Raw genomic sequence first — 27,310 nt, 5'->3', positions numbered from 1 at the left:
ACAAGAAGGGAAATAATCTCCTAGTGGGAAGGGGACATTGATAACGTGAAAGGGACAGTCTGGTGTGTGATTTGTAAGGGAAGTGTCGACCCATTCACTACTCTAACAGTTACTGGTTTGGCGAGCATCACCAGAGGTATTGCGTGATGCAGAGCAAAGGCAGAGGACATAAAATTTCCCTCTGCTCCTGAATCCACACAAAGCTCGACTGTTAGAGTGGATGAGCTTAACATGATTGTCCCTTTAAAGGACAGCTTGGAGAAAAATGCTGATGTGTCTAGTGAACCTTCTCCAATGGTTACTAGACGCGATCGCTTCCCGACCGCCGTGGACATTTATTAGCATAATGTCCTAGTTGTTGGCACTATTTGCATACCACAGGTACTCGAGTGGTATGAGACTTAGGTCCCGCTCGAGAAACCTCCATGGCCTCATGGGAGTCGGACGCCAGAACAGGAGATTCTAGAGGTCTGGCGAAGGTGGGAGCCAGTGAAAACCTCTGCCTATACTGGGTCTGCTCTAACCTCCGCTCGTTAAAACGGAGGTCGATGCAGGTAGATAGAGAAATGAGCTCCTCCAGTGTGGCGGGAATCTCTCTGGTGGCCAAGGCGTCCTTCACATGGTCTGCCAGTCCTCTACAGAACACCGTAATAAGGACTTTATCTGGCCATTCTAGCTCAGAGGCTAGAGTCCGGAATTGGACGGTAAACTGGCTGACCATTGACAAAACCTGGGAAGAAGAAGAATGGGAGACCGCAGTGGAGATGGCCCGAGATTTCCCCTGTGCAGAGGCGGGAACTCGACCCCTAACACCTCATCTTCCATTTTGTCACAATTGATCCAGCATCAAAAACTATCTCATCATAGATTTTTTTCACTGTTGACAGTTGCTTCATCACTGAGATGACTCTCTCCAATAACATGTAAGCCCCACGGAAGTGATTGGGGAGAGTCACAGATTCTCAGTTAACCTTCCAGCCACAATGGCCATGGCATGAGTTCTGGAAATATTGTAGGGACGGGTCATAAATATCATAAATAACTCTGATAAGACAATCCCTTTCATTGTTTTAAAAACTATTTGTTTCCTTAATTCAGCATCTGGTTTGCAAAAGAACCATTGACTGGAAAAATTTCTATCTTTGTCATTTGAAATCTGTTGACTCCTGAAAGGGTTGAATACTTTTGAAATACACTGTAAGCAGTATATATCATCAAGTACTTGAATACCTTTTTCTTTAAAACACAATTTTATAGAGACACCAAAACTAAAAAAGTGTGCATATGTTCCTGGCTGCTTAATCAAGATTTTTGCCTGCATATAATTGAATACACCACCACAGGTTCTGTAGATCTAAAGATAAGTATACGCAGAGAAACTTGGTGCCAGCTTGCTTGTGAATGATTGGGTTGTAATGCTTTATGATTATCTAATCAGAGGCAGCTGCTTTTTCTGACACTGTTTCAGTGTTAATATGCAGCTCTGCATGAATTCATTTCTAAATATCACAAACGCTTTCAGATGAACTGCAGATGGTTCTAAGTTTTTTTTTAAAGAAATGTATAGTAATATGCATTCAACTTACATGATGTACAACACAGTAAAATCTGTTTGGACATTTTTATTTGTATTAGCATTTCTTTAATAACCAACTTTTTAGTAGTCTGGTGTTGTATGTAACGTGACTCTAGGTGTACGAATGTTAAATTCATATTCTAATATTATGAAGATAAAGATTATTTTATAAATAAATATGTGTGCATTTTATCTCATTGTATCCTGTTGATCTGTAGTATACAGAGATGTAACTATAGTGCGTACAGGGGATGCAGGCGCACCTTGACCCTGTAGATTTTGGAGGCCCAAAAGGTCCCTTTGTCAAGGGAGAGATTACAAAGATGTGCAGGCTGCACTCATGGAAAGAATGAGATCTAGAGTGTATAAACAAGGTTTTTTCTTTCACCAATGTGTTTTGACACCGCACCAGCGCCTTTCTTAAGATTAGAAAGGAAGTGTCCACACTTGATGTTCTACATTGAGTAAAGCACCAATTCGGCAACACAATGCGATGGTAACTAAAAAAAACCTTGTTTATAATCTCCAGATCTCATCCTTTCCATGAGCTCAGTCCACACATTGTTATATTACTGTTTTGCCGTACTCTTACCCTATAGCCACAGGGCTGCAGTTACGGCACAACTGGCTTCTAATGGTGTTGTGTCTTTACACAACCCTTACAGGTGAGTGCAACCATCATCCTTACCACCGTCTTGATCTTACGGTACTGGCCTATCTGTGCACATTTGTCCCATCTAGATCTTCCCAAAATGTTCCTTTGGCTCTCCCAAGAAGACCAATTTTTATAAAGCTCAGTGATAGTTAGGCTCCCTGAGATTTGGCATTGGTACATTCATTTTTTGTATTGAGCTGACAACCCTGAGGCAACACTGCAGCATTGCAGGAAATAGAGGTGAAGCTCACAGTTTTTGCAGATTTCCCACAAAGTCAAAAATTGCATCACAAAACTGAGGAAATTAGTGATAAAAACCACATGATTTTTTTCTTAACAGTTCTAGCCATGTTTCAAAAACCAAACCATGAACCCCAAGACATAGTGAAAATTCTGATATATAGCAGGTGAAATAAGTATTGAACACATCACTAATTTTGTAAGTAAATATATTTCTAAAGGTGTAATTGACATTTAATTCTCTCCAGATGTCGGTAAAAACCCATCCAATGTACACAAGCAAAGAAATCAAACCATAGATGGCCATAAATTAAGTTATGTGTAACAATAAAAAATGATGCAGGAAAAAAACATTGAACACATGAAGAAAAGAAGTGCAAAAAGACATGGAAAGTCTTGAAATCTATCAGTAATTAGAAAGCAGAGTGAAAAATAATATCATCTATTCCACTGATGGCCTATAAAAAGGCACCACACAAGAAACATCTCATGATGGACAAAACCCATAAGCTGTCTCAAGGCCTCTGCAATCTTACGATTGCAAAACATACTGATGGCATTGACAGAAGAATTTCTATTGAACTATTGCAAGTTCCAGTGACCACTATTAGGGCCATATTTCCGATTTGAACTATTGCAAGTTCCAGTGACCACTATTAGGGCCATATTCCCAATTTGGAAAGAACATTTCACCATAAACTGGCCACTACTAGGTGCTCCCCACAAGATTTCAGACAAAAGGAGTGAAAATAATTGTCAGAAAAATTGTCCATTAAGTAATGGCTTGTATGCACGCGCACCATGCAAGACTCCATTGCTGAACAAAAAACATGCTCACGTGCATTTATAGTTTGCTCAACAACATTTAGACAAGCCTGGGAAATACTGGAAGAATAAAGTCTGGTCAGATCAGAATGAAATTGAACTTTTTAAAGGCCAAAAGTTTGGAGGTAGGAACATCATAATTTTTTGCGGTTTATTAGCATACTGCATTGGCAAATGTCATATGATTGAAGGAAAGATGAATGGACAAATGTACCAAGTCAATCTTGATTAAAATCTGCTGCCATTTGTCAGGATGATGAAGATAGCAGATAGAATGAGACGTTGATATAAGCCACGCTGCTGTAGAAATCACAATCCCAGTATATGGACAAAATACAATGTGTTTTGAAGTTAACATAACTTCTTCCTCAGGAGAAGTGTATAATATCCTTACATACCTTTTAAATAGATGAGACATTTAAATCTGGCGCCAAGAGATACTCACATGTCAGAACAGTGTCAAAGTTCATAGGGTTGGCGCAAAATCAACCAAAGAAAATGTTTATTAAAAGTTACAAAATTAACATTCTACTATTTGAACATCCTTATTTCCTTTTACATGTATATCAGAATCGAAAAAAATGAGGAAAAGAAAACTGCAAAAAACAGAAAAAGGTTTTCATATATACAATGCAGATCTGAACTCGTACAAAAGTATGTGAGTCTGGAATTGACCAGTCCCTCAAACGGATGAGCCACATGTCAAGTTCAAAGAAAATCTTGAAAAGAATAAATATTATATACATTACCGACAGCAAAATTGTAAAATAAATAAATTGATTTAATTAATATATGATAAAAGATTTAAGTGATGAATAAAATAATTCAATAAATATATATATATGAGTGGCCTGTGTGGTAAATTGTAAGAGACAGGTTACATCATATTAAGACATCCACATATTTAAATTTTGGCTTTACCATCCTTGGACATAAGGATATTATGAATCCATGGTAAAGTGAAGTCCCCCATATTAGTGAATATTGACTGTGGTCATTGTTTGTTCCCTTTCAGAGATAGTGAATTTTAAATACGTATTTTTTATGGTAGTGAATCAATTTACCAAATTGGTTTCTCCTTTATTGCTCAATAATGAAATTCATAGTAACAACAATTAATATAATGTGATTTTAGCGAAAATGTAAATATGTGGATGTCTTAATATGACATCGGTTTATATCCACATCTCTTCCTATCTGCTATTGTGAATTGGCCATATGGTCTGACCTGTGGATCCGCAGCAGCTGTTGGATCTGATGAGTCCTTGAGTCCTATGTCCCTTCTAATATAAAAAACTAGGTGAGTGCAAAAAAAGTACCTGTTTTGAAACTATCATCGGATAAGACCCTATTTGCGCTTTTCAGTCCTAGAATGTTTCCGAGTTTTTTTACGATGATGAAGATGAAATGAGGGTGAACATTTCAGCGATATAATGGTCCCAAAAACACAGCCAAGGAAACTCTCACTTCATTTCGGAGAAAGAAAATAAAGCTGCTTGAATGGCCCAGCCAATCACCTGACCTGAATCCAACAGAAAATTTATAGAATCAACTAAATTTCAGATTTCATAGAAGGAGCCCACAGGTTTTTCATGTTTTGAAGAGTGTTTTTGTGGAAGAATGGGCCAAAATCACAACTGAGCGATGTCTGCGATTAGTCTCTCCATACAGAATGCTGCTTGAAGCTGTCATCACCAACAAATTAAAGGAAAAAATGTCCCTGCCCTCACTTGTTTAATAACTGCTTTTTTAGGCTATGTGCACACGTTCAGGATTTCTCGCAGAAAATTCCTGAGAATTCCGGACATTTTCTGCAAGAAATCCGCAAGAAAACCGCATGCGTTTTTGCCGCGATTTTGCCACGGTTTTGACGCGTTTTTGCCGCGGTTTTGACGCGTTTTTGCCGCGTTTTTTTCCGGACACTTCCCAATGCATTTTGGAGTGGGAAATCCACAAAAAAAACGGAAAATTAATTAACAAGCTGCGGTTTTTACCGCGATGTGTTTTTTTTTCGCGGAAAAAACCGCATCATGTGCACAAAACATGCAGAATTCATTCTAAATGATGGGATGCTTAATGTATGCGTTTTTTTGCGGTTTTATAGCATTTTTATCGGGAAAAACCGTGAAAAAACCGCAACATTTGCACACAGCCTTACTCTTTCACTATTATCATGATTGATAAGATTGGTTTCTCTATAGTTGTGACTCAGTCTTGCTTTGACCTGATGAAATGAGAACTTTCCAATATATGTCCTGAAAAATATTAGTTTAGTCCAACAAACAATGTGCATGTAATAACAACCAGAAGATGAATAAGTCCAGGGGAAGAACTTGATGGCAGAGCACATGTCAAAGCCTGGCTATAAAAGCTCTATACAATCTATGGACCAATTTTTATTAGATACAATATAATAGAAAGTGGAAATGTGTCCTACCTTACCATTTTTCTTGGCTCAACATATCCCCAGTAGTGTTGCTTGAGATTACCGTCTTCTAAAACCAACATGATGTGCTTTCACAATGTCTGTGCTATGTGGTTCTATATGTGACCACCCAGTAGTTGTGTGAATTGTGGCTTTTTAAAGGTTTTGCTAGCATGTCTTAATAATGTACCAAACTTATGAGAAATTGAAATCCTTCCAAATTCTAGATGTTATGATGTACCTAGCTCTACCATGACATTATTTCTCATAGGAATTGTAGATGGCTGGGTGCTTGGGTGTGTGTATGGGGTATAAAATTCCCTTTATCTTTTAAATGAAATATTGAGATCCACATATCAGTAATGTAAAAATTTTCTTTGCATTTCTGTAAGCGCTTTGGAATTTCTGTAACTTTGTGCAGTAAATCATGAACTCTTAAAAAAAATTGACAATATCCTCCTGACAGAAGTCTGAAATATTCAGTAACATCTTTACATGAGAAAGGTTTTGTCATGGGATTATGGACTGTTCTATTTGACCTTGCTAGTAATATAACACAAACATGACACCAGCTGTTATTGTTTCCAACCAGGCTTTTTACTGTGCAGTGCAGATATTAAAACGGTGAATTCCTCCTAGACCAAGCGATCCCAAGCTTTTTCTTTTTCTCTCCTGCCCTCTCTTCCCCCCTGCCTATTTGTTTTATCCTGAAGTCTCACTTGGGTAATGTTATCTATTCTTTCTCAGCTTGTTGCCTTTTCGTGATCTAATCTTGAAGTGTTCCTCATGAGATATTTCATTTTATCACAATATAAGTAAACTCTATTTTATGTATAAACTGCGATAGTGCTGTAAACACTTTAGCACTCTGCAAAATATAAAAATATCCTACTAATTATCATGAATATTTTGCTAGATTTAATCATATGTACTTAAAGTGTAACCGATGTTCTAATTATTATTTTAGAAATCAATAGTACACATGATAATAAGTAACTTTGTGATATATCTTTTAAGGCAAATCTGCTTATTTTGCTGCCAAAATTGATAAGTCATTATCAAAATCCTGAGGTAAAATCTGTATTCAGTGAAGACAGACTTTCCTATTCCTGAAATAGCAGATTTATTATTTATTTATATAGCACCATTGACTCCATGGTGCTGTACCATGAGAAGGGGTTACATACAAATTACAGATATCACTTACAGTAAGCAAACCAACAATGACAGACTGATACAGAGGGGCGAGGACCCTGCCCTTGCGGGCTTACATTCTACAGGATTATGGGGAAGGAGACAGTAGGTTGAGGGTTGCAGGAGCTCCGGTGTTGGTGAGGCGGTAGCTTCGATAGTGATGAGGAGGCAGCGGGGTCAGTGCAGGCTGTAGGCTTTCCTGAAGAGATGGGTTTTCAGGTTCCGTCTGAAGGATCCGAATGTGGTTGATAGTCGGATGTGTTGGGGCAAAGAATTCCAGAGGATGGGGGATATTTGGGAGAAGTCTTGGAGGCGGTTGGGTGAGGAGCGAATAAGTGTGGAGGAGAGAAGGAGGTCTTGGGAGGACCGGAGATTACGTGAGGGAAGATATCGAGAGATTAGTTCAGAGATATATGGAGGAGACAGGTTATGGATGGCTTTGTAGGTCAGTATTAGTAATTTTCACTGGATAAGCTGAGGGAATGGGAGCCAGTGAAGAGATTTGCAGAGGGGGGAAGCAGAGGAGTAGCGAGGAGAGAGATGAATTATTCGGGCAGCAGAGTTAAGGATGTAGATGGCAGCAGATGGTTAAGCAGATAGCAGCTGTCACTGATAAGTTTCTATTTAGCTAGGAGGGGAAAGAAGAGGAAGGAGGAGTTCTGTCTTAAAGGGAACCTGTCACCATTTTTGTGAAATAGCAGCTAAAAATATCACTTCATTCAGCATCTGCTATGCATTACCTAAATCCTTATATAACCCCCCTGACTCCCCTTGTATACTCACGAAAACCTTTTTTCATTTCTCCCTTACTGTATGGTAATCTCCTCTGTCTGGTATGATGGGCGTGGTTTTGGGCCTCTGCATTTCCCCCGCTTTCTGCTTACCTCCCTCCTGACATGGATAACAATCCACATTGTCATGCAAAATATCGCAGCAGCTCAGAAATATTGCATTTTGTGCCTGCCAGTATGCTTTGCCCAACTGTGGGCAAAGGTGAGAAACAAAAGTGTGCATGTGCTGGCACACGTAGTTCCGGTAAATGAGCAGGTAGTACTTGTGTCGGCGCATGGTACTTCAGTTTTTCTGCTTTGTCTCCAGTTGTGCAAAACATACTGCGCAGGTGCGAAACGCGATATTTCTGAGCAGACACGAGATGTCACACTGCGCAAAAGGCATTATCCATGTAGGACGGCGAGCAACAGCCGATTGGAGTGATGTAGAGGCCTGAAACCACACATATCAGACCGGACTTGGAAGATTACCATACAGCGTGGGAGAAGTTAAAAAGGTTCTTCATGAGCATACAAGGGGAATCAGGGGGCTATATAAGGATTTAGGGAATGCAGAGCAGATCCTGAATAAGTTGATCTTTTTAGCTGCTATGTCACTAAACTGGTGACAGGTTCCCTTTAAGCTTCTCCCTCCTTCTGTCTACATAGAATTGTACCAATAGCACCTGCCAAGTCCTGTCTAAGTAATGGGAAAGTCTGTCTAAACTGAATACAGATTTTAACTCAGACTTGATATGCAAATTGCCTCTTCAGAAAAAGAGGACTTGAACTCTATAGCGCCACCTGTTGGAAGTAGCGATCCTACAAGTCATAATCAACCCTTTAACTTGTTAAGCAGGCAATTTACATATTAAATTTCCCAGAGGAGCATTGCACGGCAAATATGCCTCCTTACCTTGACAAGCCAGAGCTGGTATGTCACTCTCCACAAGGAGAAACCTCACCCCTTACCCCTTAGACCTCTCCTCAGACTTGAGAATTTTGAAAATGACAGATCAATTTTAGTAGAGAAGGAAGCAAATTTGTCTAACATACAGGTGCTTCTCACAAAATTGGAATATCATCAAAAAGTGCATTTATTTCAGTTTTTGAATACAAAATGTTAAATTCATTTATTTTATAGAGTCATTACAAACACAGTGAGCTATTTCAAGTATTTATTTCTGTTAATGTTGATGATTATTGCTTACACCCAATTAAAACACAAAAGTCATTATCTCAGTAAATTAGAATAATTTATAACACCAGCTTGAAAAATTATTTTAAAATCCAAAATGTTGGCCTACTGAAATGTATGTTCAGTAAATGCCCTCCATACTTGGTCAGGGCTCATTTTGCATCAATTACTGCATCAATGTGGCATGGCTTGGAGGCGATCAGGCACTGCTGAGGTATTATGGAAGCCCAGGTTGCTTTGATAGCAGCCTTCAGCTCGTCGGCCTTGTTGGGTCTGGTGTTTCTCATCTTCCTATGGGATTAAGGTCAGGTGAGCTTGCTGGCTACTGAAGCACAGTGACAATGTTGTTTTTAAACCATGTATTGGTACTTTTGGCATTGTGGACAGATGCCAAGTGCTGCTGCAGAATTAAACTTCCATCTCCAAAAAGTCGACAGAGGGAAGCATGAAGTGCTCTAAAATTTCCTGGTAGATGGCAGTGCTGACTTTGGTCTTGATAAAACACAGTGGTCCTACACCAGCAGATGACATGGCTCCCCAAACCATCAGTTTTTTTCACACTAGATCTCAAGCAGCTTGGATTGTGTGCCTCTCCACTCTTCCTCCAGACTCTGGGACCTTGATATCCAAATGAAATGCTAAATTTACTTTCATCTGAAAACAACACCTTGGACCACTGAGCAACGGTCCAGTTTCTCCTTGGCCCAGGTAAGACATTTCTGGTGTTGTCCATTTCCAATGAGTGGCTTAAAACAAGCAATGCAGCACTTTTAGCCCATGGTCTGAATATGTCTGTGTGTGGAGACCCTTGAAGCAATGAATCTATCAGCAGTCCTGTTGTGAGTTCCGTTCTGGAGCTCCCTCCTGTGGTTGCTAATGGTATGTTTGCAAGTTCTGCCCTTGGGCTCCCTCTGGTGGTTTCGAGTGGAACTGCTGCTCCGTTAGGTAGCTGTAGCAGCTGCCTTCACTAATCGCCTTGCCTGGGTTTGTTATTTAAACCTGCTCTGGGCTTTAGTCCATGCCTGCTGTCAATGTTCTTGGTTGGATTTGATTCTTCCCTTGGATTTCTCATATGGCCAGTCCTTGTCTGCAAAATATAAGTTTTGCTAGTTTGTTTGTCCATTTGTTTGGACTCTATTGCTTTGCATTTTGTCTCTTTTGTCCAGCTTGTCACTATGTCTTATTTAGGCTAGCTGGAAGCTCTGGGAAAGCAGATTTGCCCCTCCACTCCATGAGTCAGGGTGGAGTTCATTTTTGTAAACTCTGCGTGGATTTTGTAGTTTTTAATACTGACCGCACAGTATCCTTTGCTCTCTGTCTATCTAGTTTAGTATTGGCCTCCCCTTTGCTGAATTCTAATTTCATTTCTGTGTTCATCATTTCCCTCTCCTTTCACAGTCAATATTTGTGGGGGGCTATCTTTCCTTTTGGGGGTTTCTCTGAGGCAAGATAGCTTTCTATTTCCTTCTTTAGGGGTAGTTATATCTTAGGCTGTCACGAGGTGTCTAGGGAGTGTCAGGAACATCCCACGGCTATTTCTAGTGTTGTTGTTAGGATTAGGGACTGCGGTCAGTAGAGATACCACCTTCTCAGAGCTCGTTCCATGTTGCGTTTTAGCCACCAGGTCATTTCAGTGTGGCCTCTTAACCACCAGGTCATAACACAGTCCACTCCTTGTGAATCTCCCCCAGTTGCATGTGCACCTTTTTCTACCACACTTTTTCCTTACACCCAACTTACATTAATATGCTTGGATACAGCACTCTTGTGGGGTGTGTCAATGATTGCTTTCTGGACATCTGTCAAGTCAGAACTCAGAAGTCATCTCCATGATTGTGGAGCCTACTGAAATAATAAAAGGGACCTTTTTAAACACTTTGGGAGCCTTTGCAGTTGTTTTTTGTTTATTATTCCTATTTCCTGAAATAATGAGTTTGGGTTTTCATTGGCTGTAAGCCGTAATCATCAACATTAACAGAATTAAACATGTGAAGTAGATCACTCTGCTTGTAATGACTCTATATAATATATGAGTTTCACTATTTGTATTGAAGAACTGAAATAAATTAACGTTATGATGATATTCTAATTTTGTGAGAAGTACCTGTATATTAAAGTTGTTCATCACCATGTGTACTATTAATTTATGAAATAAAAATGAAAACAAAAATTACTCCTTAAAGGGAGTTTCGATTAACACTGTATGAAAATATAATGCTAAATGATCCCCTGATTACATTTGAAATGCTACAATGGATCAGAAAGTTTGTTTCTAACTTTGTGATGCACCACTTCTTCCAGACCTTTGGGAGGTGCTGCAGTGATGACTAACACTCCAACTCAGGTTTGATTGATGACATACTCATCACAGCTTCATATGCAAGGAATACCAATCAAAGTTGAGTGGATATGCCAGCAGAAAGTGGATGTGAAGTAACACTGTCACACTTAACTAGAAGGAGCTGTGCAATAAAGTGTTAAAAGTGAAAATTTTCGCTTATTCTAATGATTAGAATGTATCCGGCAGAATGCTTAGTATTTTATTACCATAAAGTACAGCAGGATGCCCCGTTTTTGCTGTGCTAGACAGTACTGGCGCATGCCATATATGAAAGATGAACACTAAAGGATTACTCACCCAGTTTGCTGTAACACGTTTTTTGATTAACAGATTCTATAAAACAAACTCATTGCTTTTGGTCCACATGTTTTAATAGGAATTATCCTGTTCATGGGAATTTCGAACATAACAGCCTGGTTGAGAAGTTTTCATCATCATCTTCTCAGTGGTGGATAGCAACTCATCATAGATATCTATTTGTGCACTATGTAGGGGCAAATATTCCTATAGATCAACATTGAACTTGAATATGCTGAGAACAGCATGAACTGCAAACACATACTGTAGATGAACTGATAAACACATAGAGACAGATCAGTAACTAGAACACAACTCTATGCCTGAGGTTAAAATACATTTTAGTCCCTGCATGATACAAAACAGAAGATATACAAAAATGCATATTGCGTAGGCGTTCTACACCATTAGAATAACGTGGCAGCCATCAAGATGGTGGCTGCCTGCAACATTGGGCAAAAAAGCACCTTGTGCTACATGCATACAAATGTCATAGCTTATGTGATTACCTGCTAGGGTACCTTTTTATCAGGATTTTTGTTATGTGTTTCAATCAGAAATTTTCCTCCATAGACTCTGTATGTACTGGATCTCTATAACGAGACTGACTATCTTCTCTCAGTGCTGTGACCGTAATGTCAAAGATAATGAGGCAAATGCCTCATTGTAACAATGTACTATAAGAGGGTGTTTAGAACTCTTTAGACACTTGTTGAGACTTGTAACAACACCTAAGTTATGGAGGTTTTTTTTATATTTAGTAATATAAATTGTTAATCCATTTCTAAATTTTAATGTGCAAAAAGTCAGTAGCTGTTTAAGATATTTTAAATGTCACAAACGTAGCACCACGAACTATGCTAAAATAAGATGGCTTTACAGAGGCTAGCCACTATTATTTTATTGATTATATTAAGGATAGACCATCAATTTTGTAGTTGGTGGTGGATATGATGAACGGCACCCCCATTCCCGATAAGCTGTTACCAACGCAGCAAGATCTCGAATGCTGCTGTTACACAGCAGCTCAATCAAAACTATAATGGTTGAAGTTGGGTACTACAAATCCACCCCTTAATCATTTGAACGAATTTTAAGCTATTTCATGCAAACACAGCCTTATTAAAGTCCAAGTGACCTCAACCTATCTTTCCTAGGGTATAACAGTTGGTAATCAGTGGTAGCCAACATCAGTATTTGAGTGGTGAGTACGAGTCTAATATGTAACTTCTATGACAAATAAGTGTGTGAAGAAAACAAAAATACTTTTTTGCAGTGCTCACACTTTGTGAGGTAGACAGTTACAATTGTTGTAATTTAAAAAATATTTCAATTTCTGAAATGTGGAGATTTTTCTTCTAGCTTAAATGGCTTGCCGTGTCACAATGCAGAAAGCACACTTTCTGTTACACACAAGCCTTAGTTTCAGTATTTCGATTAAGCAAAATTATCACTGAGGGGTTTCATACTTTTATACTGCCCTCTTTTTTTTTGCAGTGTGTGAGAATAAATAAAGGCTACAATTAATGGTCCTGTTACTATAATACATCACAGAACAATCAATTCACTGTCAGACCAAATGACAGGTCTTTGGGTTATTATTATTATTCACCGAATGAGAATAATATTTTCAATGTGATTCAGCACTGCAACAGTGCACTTAAATCAGCTTATGCCTTTATTCTTTATTTTCTGTATAAATGGTGCTGCTTTACTGTCCCACATCTTTTATATTGGCATTAACAGTCCACCCTGATTGCCAGGGCTAGACCAAGTAACTTAAGAACTGCAAGGCATTATAGGTAAGCAAATACAGACTCGTCTATTGCCATTAGCCCACTCATTAAGTCGATCTGTAGTTTGTGAAATGATCCTGGAGATTTTTTTCTTTAACCCCTTTGACCCCAAGGGTGGTTTGCACGTTAATGACTGGGCCAATTTTTACAATTCTGACCACTGTCCCTTTATGAGGTTGTAACTCTGGAACGCTTCAACGGACCCCAGTGATTCTGACACTGTTTTCTCGAGACATATTGTACTTCATGATAGTGGTAAAAATTCTGTGATAGTACCTGCGTTTATTTGTGAAAAAAACAAAAATTTGGCGAAAATTATGAACATTTTGCAATTTTCCAAATTTGAATTATTATGCAATTAAATCACAGAGATATGTCACACAAAATACTTAATAAGTAACATTTCCCACATGTCTACTTTACATCAGCACAATTTTGGAACCAAAATTTTTTTTTGTTAGGGAGTTATAAGGGTTAAAAATTGACCAGCAATTTCTCGTTTTTACAACACCATTTTTTTTAGGGACCACATCTCATTTGAAGTCATTTTGAGGGGTCTATATGTAGGAAAATAACCAAGTGTGACACCATTCTAAAAACTGCACCCCTCAAGGTGCTCAAAACCATATTCAAGAAGTTTATTAACCCTTCTGGTGCTTCACAAGAATTTTTGGAATGTTTAAATAAAAATGAACATTATACTTTTTTTCACAAAAAATTTATTCAGCTCCAATTTGTTTTATTTTACCAAGGGTAACAGGAGAAAATGGACCCCAAAAGTTGTTGTACAATTTGTCCTGAGTACACCGATACCCCATATGTGGGGGTAAACCACTGTTTGAGCAAATGACAGAGCTCGGAAGCGAAGGAGCGCCATTTGACTTTTCAATGCAAAATTGACTGGAATCGATATGGGACACCATGTTGCGTTTGGAGAGCCCCTGATGTGCCTAAACATTGAAACCCCCCACAAGTGACACCATTTTGGAAAGTAGACCCCCTAAGGAACTTATCTAGAGGTGTGGTGAGCACTTTGACCCACCAAGTGCTTCACAGAAGTTTATAATGCAGAACCGTAAAAATAAAAAAATATTTTTTCACAAAAATTATCTTTTCGCCCCCAATTTTTTATTTTCCCAAGGGTAAGAGAAGAAATTGTACAACAAAAGTTGTTGTACAATTTGTCCTGAGTAAGCTGATACCACATATGTGGGGGTAAACCAATGTTTGGGCGCATGACAGAGCTCGGAAGGGAAGGAGCGCCGTTTGACTTTTCAATGCAAAATTGACAGGAATTGAGATGGGATGCCATGTTGCGTTTGGAGAGCCACTGATGTGCCTAAACATTGAAACCCCCCACAAGTGACACCATTTTGGAAAGTAGACCCCCTAAGGAACTTATCTAGAGGTGTGGTGAGCACTTTGACCCACCAAGTGCTTCACAGAAGTTTATAATGCAGAACCGTAAAAATAAAAAATCATATTTTTTCACAAAAATTATCTTTTCGCCCCCAGTTTTTTATTTTCCCAAGGGTAAGAGTAGAAATTGGACTGCAAACTTTGTTGTACAATTTGTCCTGAGTACACCGATACCCCATATGTGGGGGTAAACCACTGTTTGGGTGCGTGGGAGAGCTCGGAAGGGAAGGAGCGCTGTTTGACTATTCAATGCAAAATTGACAGGAATTGAGATGGGACGCCATGTTGCGTTTGGAGAGCCACTGATGTGCCTAAACATTGAAATCCTCCACAAGTGACACCATTTTGGAAAGTAGACCCCCTAAGGAACTTATCTAGAGGTGTGGTGAGCACTTTGACCCATCAAGTGCTTCACAGAAGTTTATAATGCAGAACCGTAAAAATAAAAAATCATATTTTTTCACAAAAATTATCTTTTCGCCCCTAGTTTTTTATTTTCCCAAGGGTAAGAGTAGAAATTGGACCACAAACTTTGTTGCACAATTTGTCCTGAGTACACCGATACCCCATATGTGGGGGTAAACCACTGTTTGGGTGCGTGGGAGAGCTCGGAAGGGAAGGAGCGCTGTTTGACTATTCAATGCAAAATTGACAGGAATTGAGATGGGACGCCATGTTGCGTTTGGAGAGCCACTGATGTGCCTAAACATTGAAATCCTCCACAAGTGACACCATTTTGGAAAGTAGACTGTTGTGAATTCTGTGGCCGAGTTCACTTCTGTGGTCACAAGTGGTATTGCAGTCTCTGGGCTTCCTCCCTCAGGTGTTTTGGTGAGCTCGTTGGCTGCCTTGCTATTTAGCTCCACCTGAGTCTGTCTTCCTTGCTCCTTGTCAATGTTCCAGTGTTGGATCTGAGCTACTGCATCTTTCCTTGGGCCTGCTGCTCTGCTAGATAAGTGCTTCTAGTTTGTTTTCTGTTTTTTCTGTCCAGCTTGCTATTAACTTTTGCTGGAAGCTCTGAGAAGCAAAGGGGTGCACCGCCGTGCTGTTAGTTCGGCACGGTGGGTCTTTTTGCCCCTTTGCGTGGTTTTCGTTTTAGGGTTTTTTGTAGACTGCATAGTTCTCTTTGCTATCCTCGCTCTGTCTAGAATATCGGGCCTCACTTTGCTGAATCTATTTCATTCCTACGTTTGTCTTTTCATCTTGCTAACAGTCATTATATGTGGGGGGCTGCCTATTCCTTTGGGGTATTTCTCTGAGGTAAGTCAGGCTTGTATTTCTATCTTCAGGCTAGTCAGCTCCTCAGGCAGTGCCGAGTTGCATAGGTAGTTGATAGGCGCAATCCACTGCTGCTTATAGTTGTGTGAGGATAGATCAGGTACTGCAGTCTACAGAGATTCCACGTCTCAGAGCTCGTCCTATTGTTTTTGGTTATTTCCAGATCTCTGTATGTGCGCTGATTACTGCACGCTGTGTTGCCTGATTGCCAGCCATAACAGTACAAGGAGCCCTCCAATGATTTCCAATAGAGGGAAAAAAGAAATCCTGACATCATTTTTTTTCCTTAGCTCTGTCTTCAGTCTTTTTTTTCCCCTAGACATTAGAGTGCTTCAGGACACAGCTGTGGACATGGATATTCAGGCTTTGTGCTCCTCAATTGATAATCTCGTTGTAAATGTACAAAAGATTCAAGATACTATTGATCAGAAATCGATGCTAGAACCAAGAATTCAGATTCATGATGTGTTTTTTGGTGACAGAACTAAGTTCTTGAGCTTCAGAAATAATTGTAAGCTATTTTTGGCCTTGAAACCTCATTCTTCTGGTAATCCTATTCAACAGGTTTTGATTATTATTTCTTTTTTGCGCGGCGACCCACAGGACTGGGCGTTTTCTCTTGCACCAGGAGATTCTGCATTGAGTAATGTTGATGCATTTTTCCAGGTGCTGGGATTGCTTTACGATGAGCCTAATTCAGTGGATCAAGCTGAGAAAAATCTGCTGGCTTTATGCCAGGGTCAGGATGATGTAGAAGTATATTGTCAGAAATTTAGGAAATGGTCAGTACTCACTCTGTGGAATGAATCTGCACTAGCGGCTTTGTTCAGAAAGGGTCTCTCTGAAGCTCTTAAGGATGTAATGGTGGGATTTCCTATGCCTGCTGGTTTGAATGAGTCTATGTCCTTGGCCATTCAGATCGGTCGTCGCTTGCGCGAGCGTAAATCTGTGCACCATCTGGCGGTATTGTCTGAGAGTAAGCCTGAGCCTATGCAGTGCGACAGGACTATGACTAAAGTAGAACGGCACGAACACAGACGTCTGAACAGACTGTGTTTTTATTGTGGTGATTCTACTCATGCTATTTCTAATTGTCCTAAACGCACTAGGCGGTTCGATAGCTCTGCCGTTATTGGTACTGTACAGTCCAAATTCCTTTTGTCCATTACCTTAATGTGCTCTTTGTCATCATATTCTGTCATGGCGTTTGTGGATTCAGGCGCTGCCCTGAATCTGATGGATTTGGATTATGCTAAACGTTGTGGATTTTTCTTGGAGCCTTTGCGGTGTCCTATTCCGTTGAGAGGAATTGATGCTACACCTTTGGCCAAGAATAAGCCTCAGTACTGGGCCCAGCTGACCATGTGCATGGCTCCTGCACATCAGGAAGTTATTCGCTTTTTGGTACTGCATAATTTGCATGATGTGGTCGTGTTGGGGTTGCCATGGCTACAAACCCATAATCCAGTATTGGATTGGAACTCTATGTCGGTAACCAGCTGGGGTTGTCAGGGAGTACATGGTGATGTTCCATTTTTGTCTATTTCGTCATCCATTCCTTCTGACATCCCAGAGTTCTTGTCGGACTTTCAGGATGTATTTGAAGAGTCCAAGTCTGATGCCCTACCTCCGCATAGGAATTGTGATTGTGCTATCGATTTGATTCCTGGTAGTAAATTCCCTAAGGGTCGTTTATTTAATTTGTCCGTACCTGAACACACCGCTATGCGCAGTTATGTGAAGGAGTCCCTGGAGAAGGGACATATTCGCCCATCGTCGTCACCATTGGGAGCAGGGTTCTTTTTTGTAGCCAAGAAGGATGGTTCGCTAAGACCGTGTATTGATTACCGCCTTCTTAATAAGATCACTGTTAAGTTTCAGTATCCCTTGCCATTGATTTCTGACTTGTTTGCTCGGATTAAGGGGGCTAGTTGGTTTACTAAGATTGATCTTCGTGGTGCGTATAATCTGGTGAGAATCAGGCAGGGAGATGAATGGAAAACGGCATTTAATACGCCCGAGGGTCATTTTGAGTATCTGGTGATGCCGTTCGGACTTGCCAATGCTCCATCTGTTTTTCAGTCTTTTATGCATGACATTTTCCGTGAGTATCTGGATAAATTCTTGATTGTTTACTTGGATGACATTTTGATCTTCTCAGATGATTGGGAGTCTCATGTGAAGCAAGTCAGAATGGTTTTCCAGGTACTGCGTGCTAATTCCTTGTTCGTGAAGGGATCAAAGTGTCTCTTCGGTGTGCAGAAAGTTTCATTTTTGGGGTTCATCTTTTCCCCTTCTACTATCGAGATGGATCCGGTTAAGGTTCAGGCCATCCAGGATTGGACTCAGCCGACATCTCTAAAAAGTCTGCAGAAATTCCTGGGCTTTGCTAATTTTTATCGTCGCTTCATCTGTAATTTTTCTAGCATTGCCAGACCATTGACCGATTTGACCAAGAAGGGTGCTGATTTGGTTAATTGGTCTTCTGCTGCCGTGGAAGCTTTTCAGGAGTTGAAGCGTCGTTTTTGCTGTGCCCCTGTGTTGTGTCAACCTGATGTTTCTCTTCCGTTCCAGGTCGAGGTTGATGCTTCTGAGATTGGTGCAGGGGCGGTTTTGTCACAGAGAGGTTCTGGTTGCTCAGTGTTCAAACCATGTGCTTTCTTTTCCAGGAAATTTTCTGCTGCTGAGCGTAATTATGATGTGGGCAACCGAGAGTTGCTGGCCATGAAGTGGGCATTCGAGGAGTGGCGTCATTGGCTTGAGGGTGCTAAGCATCGCGTGGTGGTTTTGACTGATCATAAGAACCTTACTTATCTTGAGTCTGCCAAGCGCTTGAATCCTAGACAGGCCCGTTGGTCGTTATTTTTTGCTCGTTTTGATTTTGTGATTTCATACCTTCCGGGCTCTAAAAATGTGAAGGCGGATGCTCTGTCTAGGAGTTTTGTGCCCGACTCTCCGGGGTTATCTGAGCCGGCGAGTATCCTCAAGGAAGGAGTCATTGTGTCTGCCATCTCCCCTGATTTGCGGAGAGTGTTGCAGAAATTTCAGGCTAATAAACCTGATCGTTGTCCGGCCGAGAAACTGCTCGTCCCTGATAGGTGGACTAGTAAAGTTATCTCTGAACTTCATTGTTCGGTGCTGGCCGGTCATCCAGGAATCTTTGGTACCAGGGAGTTGGTTGCTAGATCCTTCTGGTGGCCATCTCTGTCACGGGATGTGCGTGCTTTTGTGCAGTCCTGTGGAATTTGTGCTAGGGCTAAGCCCTGCTGTTCACGTGCCAGTGGGTTGCTTTTGCCCTTGCCGGTCCCGAAGAGGCCTTGGACACATATTTCGATGGATTTCATTTCTGACCTTCCCGTTTCTCAAAAAATGTCGGTCATTTGGGTGGTCTGTGATCGCTTTTCTAAAATGGTCCATCTGGTGCCCTTGGTTAAATTGCCTTCCTCCTCTGATTTGGTGCCTTTGTTCTTCCAGCATGTGGTTCGTTTACATGGCATTCCTGAGAATATTGTTTCTGACAGAGGTTCCCAGTTTGTCTCGAGGTTCTGGCGAGCCTTTTGTGGTAGGATGGGCATTGACCTATCTTTTTCCTCGGCCTTCCATCCTCAGACTAATGGCCAGACCGAACGAACCAATCAGACCTTGGAAACATATATGAGATGTTTTGTTTCCGCTGACCAGGATGATTGGGTGTCATTTTTGCCGTTGGCTGAGTTCGCCCTTAATAATCGGGCCAGCTCGGCTACCTTGGTCTCTCCATTTTTCTGCAATTCTGGGTTCCATCCTCGTTTCTCTTCAGGACAGGTTGAGTCTTCGGACTGTCCTGGTGTGGATTATGTGGTGGACAGGTTGCAGCAGATCTGGACTCAGGTAGTGGACAATTTGACCTTGTCCCAGGAGAAGGCTCAGCTTTTCGCTAATCGCAGACGCCGTGTGGGACCCCGACTTCGTGTTGGGGATCTGGTTTGGTTATCTTCTCGTCATATTCCTATGAAGGTTTCCTCTCCTAAATTTAAACCTCGTTTTATTGGTCCGTATAGGATTTCTGAGATTCTCAATCCGGTGTCTTTTCGTCTGACCCTCCCAGACTCCTTTTCCATACATAATGTATTCCATAGGTCGTTGTTGAGGAGATACGTGGCACCTATGGTTCCATCTGTGGAGCCTCCTGCCCCTGTTTTGGTGGAGGGGGAATTGGAGTATATTGTGGAGAAGATTTTGGATTCTCGTGTCTCTAGACGGAAACTCCAGTATTTGGTCAAATGGAAGGGTTATGCTCAGGAAGATAATTCCTGGGTTTTTGCCTCTGATGTCCATGCCCCAGATCTTGTTCGTGCCTTTCATGTGGCTCATCCTGGTCGGCCTGGGGGTTCTGGTGAGGGTTCGGTGACCCCTCCTCAAGGGGGGGGTACTGTTGTGAATTCTGTGGCCGAGTTCACTTCTGTGGTCACAAGTGGTATTGCAGTCTCTGGGCTTCCTCCCTCAGGTGTTTTGGTGAGCTCGTTGGCTGCCTTGCTATTTAGCTCCACCTGAGTCTGTCTTCCTTGCTCCTTGTCAATGTTCCAGTGTTGGATCTGAGCTACTGCATCTTTCCTTGGGCCTGCTGCTCTGCTAGATAAGTGCTTCTAGTTTGTTTTCTGTTTTTTCTGTCCAGCTTGCTATTAACTTTTGCTGGAAGCTCTGAGAAGCAAAGGGGTGCACCGCCGTGCTGTTAGTTCGGCACGGTGGGTCTTTTTGCCCCTTTGCGTGGTTTTCGTTTTAGGGTTTTTTGTAGACTGCATAGTTCTCTTTGCTATCCTCGCTCTGTCTAGAATATCGGGCCTCACTTTGCTGAATCTATTTCATTCCTACGTTTGTCTTTTCATCTTGCTAACAGTCATTATATGTGGGGGGCTGCCTATTCCTTTGGGGTATTTCTCTGAGGTAAGTCAGGCTTGTATTTCTATCTTCAGGCTAGTCAGCTCCTCAGGCAGTGCCGAGTTGCATAGGTAGTTGATAGGCGCAATCCACTGCTGCTTATAGTTGTGTGAGGATAGATCAGGTACTGCAGTCTACAGAGATTCCACGTCTCAGAGCTCGTCCTATTGTTTTTGGTTATTTCCAGATCTCTGTATGTGCGCTGATTACTGCACGCTGTGTTGCCTGATTGCCAGCCATAACAGTAGACCCCCTAAGGAACTTATCTAGAGGTGTGGTGAGCACTTTGACCCACCAAGTGCTTCACAGAAGTTTATAATGCAGAACCGTAAAAATAAAAAATCATATTTTTTCACAAAAATTATCTTTTCGCCCCCAATTTTTTATTTTCCCAAGGGTAAGAGAAGAAATTAGACCCCAAAAGTTGCTGTACAATTTGTCCTGAGTACGCTGATACCCCATATGTGGGGGTAAACCACTGTTTGGGCGCATGGGAGAGCTCGGAAGGGAAGGAGCGCCGTTTGACATTTCAATGCAAAATTAACAGGAATTGAGATGGGACGCCATGTTGCGTTTGGAGAGCCACTGATGTGCCTAAACATTGAAACCCCCCACAAGTGACACCATTTTGGAAAGTAGACCCCCTAAGGAACTTATCTAGATGTGTTTTGAGCGCTTTGACCCACCAAGGGCTTCACAGAAGTTTATAATGCAGAGCCGTAAAAATAAAGCAAAAATTTTTTCCCACAAAAATTATTTTTTTAGCCCCCAGTTTTGCATTTTCCCGAGGGTAACAGGAGAAATTTTACCCCAAAATTTGTTGCCCAATTTGTCCTGAGTGCGATGATACACCATATGTGGGGGGAACCATTGTTTGGGCGCATGGGAGGGCTCGGAAGGGAAGGAGCGCCATTTGGAATGCAGATTTAGATGCAATGGTCTGCAGGTGTCACATTGCGTTTGCAGAGCCCCTAATGTACCTAAACAGTAGAAATTCCCCACAAATGACACCATTTTGGAAAGTAGACCCCCTAAGGAACTTACCTAGATGTGTGGTGAGCGCTTTGACCCACCAAGGGCTTCACAGAAGTTTATAATGCAGAGCCGTAAAAATAAAACAAACATTTTTTCCCACAAAAATTATTTTTTAGCCCCCAGTTTTGTATTTTTCTGAGGGTAACAGGAGAAATTGGACCCCAAAATTTGTTGTCCAATTTGTCCTGAGTGCGCTGATACCCAATATGTGGGGGGAACCACCGTTTGGACGCATGGGAGAGCTCGGAAGGGAAGGAGTGCCATTTGGAATACAGACTTAGATGGAATGGTCTGCAGGCATCACATTGTGTTTGCAGAGCCCCTAATGTACCTAAACAGTAGAAACCCCCACAAGTGACACCATTTTGGAAACTAGACCCCCTAAGGAACTTATCTAGATGTGTTGTGAGAGCTTTGAACCCTCAAGTTTTTCACTACAGTTTGTAACGCAGAGCCGTGAAAATTAAAAAAAAAAACTTTCCCCCCAAAATTATTTTTTAGCCCCCAGTTTTGTATTTTCCCAGGGGTAAGAGGAGAAATTCGACCTCAAAAGTTGTAGTCCTCTTTGTCCTGAGTACGCTGATACTGCATATGTTGGGGTAAACCCCTGTTTGGGCACACGGGAGAGCTCGGAAGGGAAGAAGCACTGTTTTACTTTTTCAACGCAGAATTGGCTGGAATTGAGATCGGACGCCATGTCGCGTTTGGAGAGCCCCTGATGTGCCTAAACAGTGGAAACCCCCAATTATAACTGAAACTCTAATCCAAACACCCCTAAACCTAATCCCAACAGTAACCCTAACCACACCCCTAACCCTAATCCCAACCCTATTCCCAACTGTAAATGTAATCTAAACCCTAACCGTAACTTTAGCCCCAACCCTAACCCTAACTTTAGCCCTAACCCTAGCCCTAACCCTAGCCCTAACCCTAGCCCTAACCCTATCCCTAACCCTAACCCTATCCCTAACCCTAACCCTAGCCCTAATGGGAAAATGGAAATAAATACATTTTTTAATTTTTCCCTAACTAAGGCGGTGATGAAGGGGGGTTGATTTACTTTTATAGCGGGTTATTTAGCGGATTTTTATGATTGGCAGCCGTCACACACTGAAAGACGCTTTTTATTGCAAAAAATATTTTTTGCGTTACCACATTTTGAGAGCTATAATTTTTCCACATTTTGGTCCACAGAGTCATGTGAGGTCTTGTTTTTTGCGGGACGAGTTGACGTTTTTATTGGTAACATTTTTTGATCGCTTTTTATTCCGATTTTTGTGCGGCAGAATGACCAAAAACCAGCTATTCATGAATTTCTTTTCCGCGTTTGGTAAAAATGATAAAGCAGTTTTATTCTTCGGGTCAGTACGATTACAGCGATACCTCATTTATATCTTTTTTTATGTTTTGGCTCTTTTTATTTTTGCATCGCTTTATTCTCAGGACTATAACTTTTTTAATTTTTTGCTGATGATGCTGTATGGCGGCTCGTTTTTTGCGGGAGAAGATGACGCTTTCAGCGGTACCATGGTTATTTATATCTGTCTTTTTGATCGCGTGTTATTCCACTTTTTATTCTGTGGTATGATAATAAAGCGTTGTTTTTGCCTCATTTTTTTTTCTTATGGTGTTTACTCTAGGGGTTAACTAGTGGGCCAGTTCTATAGGTCGGGCCGTTACGGACGCGGTGATACTAAATACGTGTACTTTTATTGTTTTTTTTTATGTAGATAAAGAAATGTATTTATGGGAATAATATTTTTTTTTTAATATTTAGGAATATTTTTTTTAATTTTTTTTTACACATTTGGAAATTTTTTTTTTTACTTTTTTACTTTGTCCCATGGGGGGACATCACAGATTGGTGATCTGACAGTGTGCACAGCACACTGTCAGATCACCAATCTGACTTGCAGCACTGCAGGCTTCACAGTGCCTGCTCTGAGCAGGCTCTGTGAAGCCACCTCCCTCCCTGCAGGACCCGGATGCCACGGCCATCTTGGATCCGGGTCTGGAGCAGGGAGGGAGGTAGAGAGACCCTCGCAGCAACGCGATCACATCACGTTGCTGCGGCGGGCTCAGGGAAGCCCGCAGGGAGCCCCCTTCCTGCGCGATGCTTCCCTGTACCGCCGGCACATCGCGATCATGTTTGATCGCGGTGTGCCGGGGGTTAATGTGCTGGGAGCGGTCCGTGACCGCTCCTGGCATGTAGTGCCGGATGTCAGCAGTGATAGGCAGCTGACACCCGGCCGCAATCGGCCGCGCTCCCCCCACGCATCTGACGTACTATCCCGTCGGTGGTCATAGGGGCCCACCCCACCTCGACGGGATAGTACGTCTGATGTCAGAAAAGGATTAATGATCCTCAAATTTCAGAGTGCTTAAATTTTCAGACCTTCAAATTTCAGGAAATTTGACTCAAAATTGATTCTCCTCAGATGGATCCACACATCTCTAATTATTCTGCATGAGGAGTTCACAATTATTCTGCATGAGGAGTTCATAATTTGCTAGTTGACTAAGGCCGGGGTCACACTTGTGAGAAACTCGGAAGTATGATGAAGTGACATACAGTTGTCAAGATAATGAGACAATAGAGAGCCAAACTTCATAATCCCTTTCTTAACCCCTTTACCCCCAAGGGTGGTTTGTATGTTAATGACCGGGCCAATTTTTACAATTCTGACCACTGTCCATTTATGAGGCTATAACTCTGGAACACTTCAATGAATCCTAAAGATTCTGACATTTTTCTCTCAAGACATATTGTACTTCATGATAGTAGCAACATTTCTTTGATATTACCTGCATTTATTTGTGAAAAAATGGAAATTTTGCGAAAATTTTTAAAATTTTGCAGTTTTCCAACTTTGAATTTTTATGCCCTTAAATCACTGCGAAATGTCATCGCGTTGCTCCGAGGGTCTCAGGGAAGTGCGCAGGGAGCCCCCTCCCTGCGTGATGCTTCCATATACTGCCGGAACACTGCGATCATGTTTGATCGCGATGTTCCGGGGGTTAATGTGCCAGGGGTGGTCCGTGAGGTGCCAGGGGTGGTCCAGATGTCAGCTGCGATAGTCAGCTGACACCCGGCCACGATCGGCCGCGCTCCCCCCTTGAGCGCGGCCGATCGCATATGACGTACTATCCCGTCGGTGGTCATACGGGCCCATACCACCTCGACGGGATAGTACGTCATATATCAGAAAGGGGTTAAAGGATCAGAACTATTATTACTAAATTATAGACGTGTTTCGCTTTTAATTATGCACTCTATATAATTGAGGATTTTATTATATTTGGGCTACCTTTGCTTCATGACGTTTCCTGGGAGGTGATAGGTGCTCTCTAACAATTGCATCTAAGTATCTACTTGTAAGCTATGTTAAGTCATAGGGTATTTATTTAGACATGATTCTAATTTTATAAAATAGTTTTCTGTTCTACTTTCAATGGGAATTCTCTATTGGTGATAGATTATTTGTGTTGGATTTTTTCTGAAGCCACATAGTTGGTAAACTAGCTTCTGAAATTATATTTTCAAAACGAATTTGTATAAATATAAAAGCAAAATGAGTGAAACAGAAAATAAAAAAAGGACATGAAGACAATTCTTACTGAATGTAGTAATAATTCTATATTAACAAAAGTCCTAGGCTCTGGAGTTTTGAAGCTGTGTAACAGACGTTGCCAGTTTCTGCTCCTTTAAAAATATAATTTTAAATTAATGAGAAGAGAATTATGGATGCCTCAAATTTGTTTTGAAACCATGATGTAAAAATGATTTTATATAAATGGTTGCCTGGTTTAGGAAAACATCAATATGACCTATTAAGGCCACACCTGCAGAACCACTCCTTTATTGAGAGTATCTTGATAATTGCCAATAATTTCCATCTGTTGTCTATTCCATTTGCACAACAGCATGTGAAATTGATTGTCAAACAGTGTTCCTTCCTAAATGGACAGTTTGATTTCACAGAAGTTTGATTTACTTGGTTATATTCTGTTGTTTAAGTGTTCCTTTATTTTTTTGAATAGTGTATTTTTGCAATTGGATTTCATTTAAAAAAACAATTGCTGTTTTCCTTCTATGGCTTTTGCGTTCCACTGTCTACTGTGCAATAACTGAAAATCTATCAAGTGAGCTCATTCTGATAAAAACAAGTTTGTAGCTCTTACCCAGAAACCTGACAGCTGTTGGCTGTGCTTTACAGCCAACATCTGCCTGTAACAGCAGCAATTAGAGCAGCTGTGTTCTGTTTGCTGCTATTAACCCATTAAATGCCTGTGCTTTGCCATGTCAGTTAGCAACGGCTGCCATATTGATACTTTTGATACATCAACAAGTCGTACTTGTGCGTCCCGTAGTGGAACAATATAATTGGTAAGTATGTCCGCATTCAGTGAAGCTAATACTTCGGCCACAATTTGGTTAGACATAAGCGTTCATGTTACCTGTCACATAGAGATTGTACTGCAGCTGCAAAGTCATAAGTGGTATGCGCTCGCAATGATGCGGAGGCTTCTGGTACGAGGTGCCTGTTACAAGCTGACGTTGGTGGTGGAGTGGGAGGGCTGGCACACCTGTGCCTAAGCGTGGAGGCACAGGGGTGCCAGCCTTCCCACTCCATGGGACGCACAAGTAGGACTTGTTGATGCATCAATATTACGCGACACTGTGATCAAGGCCACAGCATGGCCGAAACGTCTTCTTTTACTTGTCACTTATCACTTATAAATAAAACATTTCACTTGAAGCTAAATTCCTGTTAAGTGTCCAGTGATTATAGACTTGCCTGTACGGTTAGCCACAGCCATTACACAGGACACAGCAGGGGCACAATTATAAGATTATCTCAGCACAGGAATATTTTATTTAAACACATCCAGTTGTAAAAATTATTATTATTTTAACAGACTTTCTTTAACAAGGCATTGCCCAAGTAGTGGACAACCTATTTAATATTTTTTTTTAATTATGCAGATAATATATCATCCAAATATTTAATTTACTAGTTACAAGTTTTGTCTTATTATACTATAAATAAGAGGTTTGACTGTTAAAAGTACTCTACTTATTACTTAGCAAGATATGTATGAATTACTCTAATTACCTCGATGCATGATGGCTTGATAAATGTTCAATGTAACCAAAACATCGCCACAGCACATGGGCTAATTAAAGTCCACTATTTTTTTCATATTTTGGAGTGCTGTCTACTTAAATTTCTGCTACTTATTACATAGCTAGATATGTATGATGACTCTATTTATCATTCATGATTGCGATGAGTGTTTTGCATTGCAATTAGTGTGCTAAGATGAAGAACATAATTAATGT

General features: G+C 41.0%; 1 protein-coding gene across 4 annotated transcripts in view; it reads left to right on the top strand.

The window, feature by feature from the left end:
• FSTL5 (follistatin like 5) overlaps positions 1–27,310 on the top strand; it is a 1,350,822-nt gene that overhangs the window by 1,029,915 nt on the left and 293,597 nt on the right. The window lies entirely within an intron of this gene.

Source organism: Ranitomeya imitator, chromosome 1, assembly GCF_032444005.1.
Source record: "Ranitomeya imitator isolate aRanImi1 chromosome 1, aRanImi1.pri, whole genome shotgun sequence".
Classification (NCBI taxonomy): domain Eukaryota; kingdom Metazoa; phylum Chordata; class Amphibia; order Anura; family Dendrobatidae; genus Ranitomeya; species Ranitomeya imitator.
Note: the sequence above shows the minus strand (reverse complement) of the source record. Positions and strands in the feature narration are given on the sequence as shown.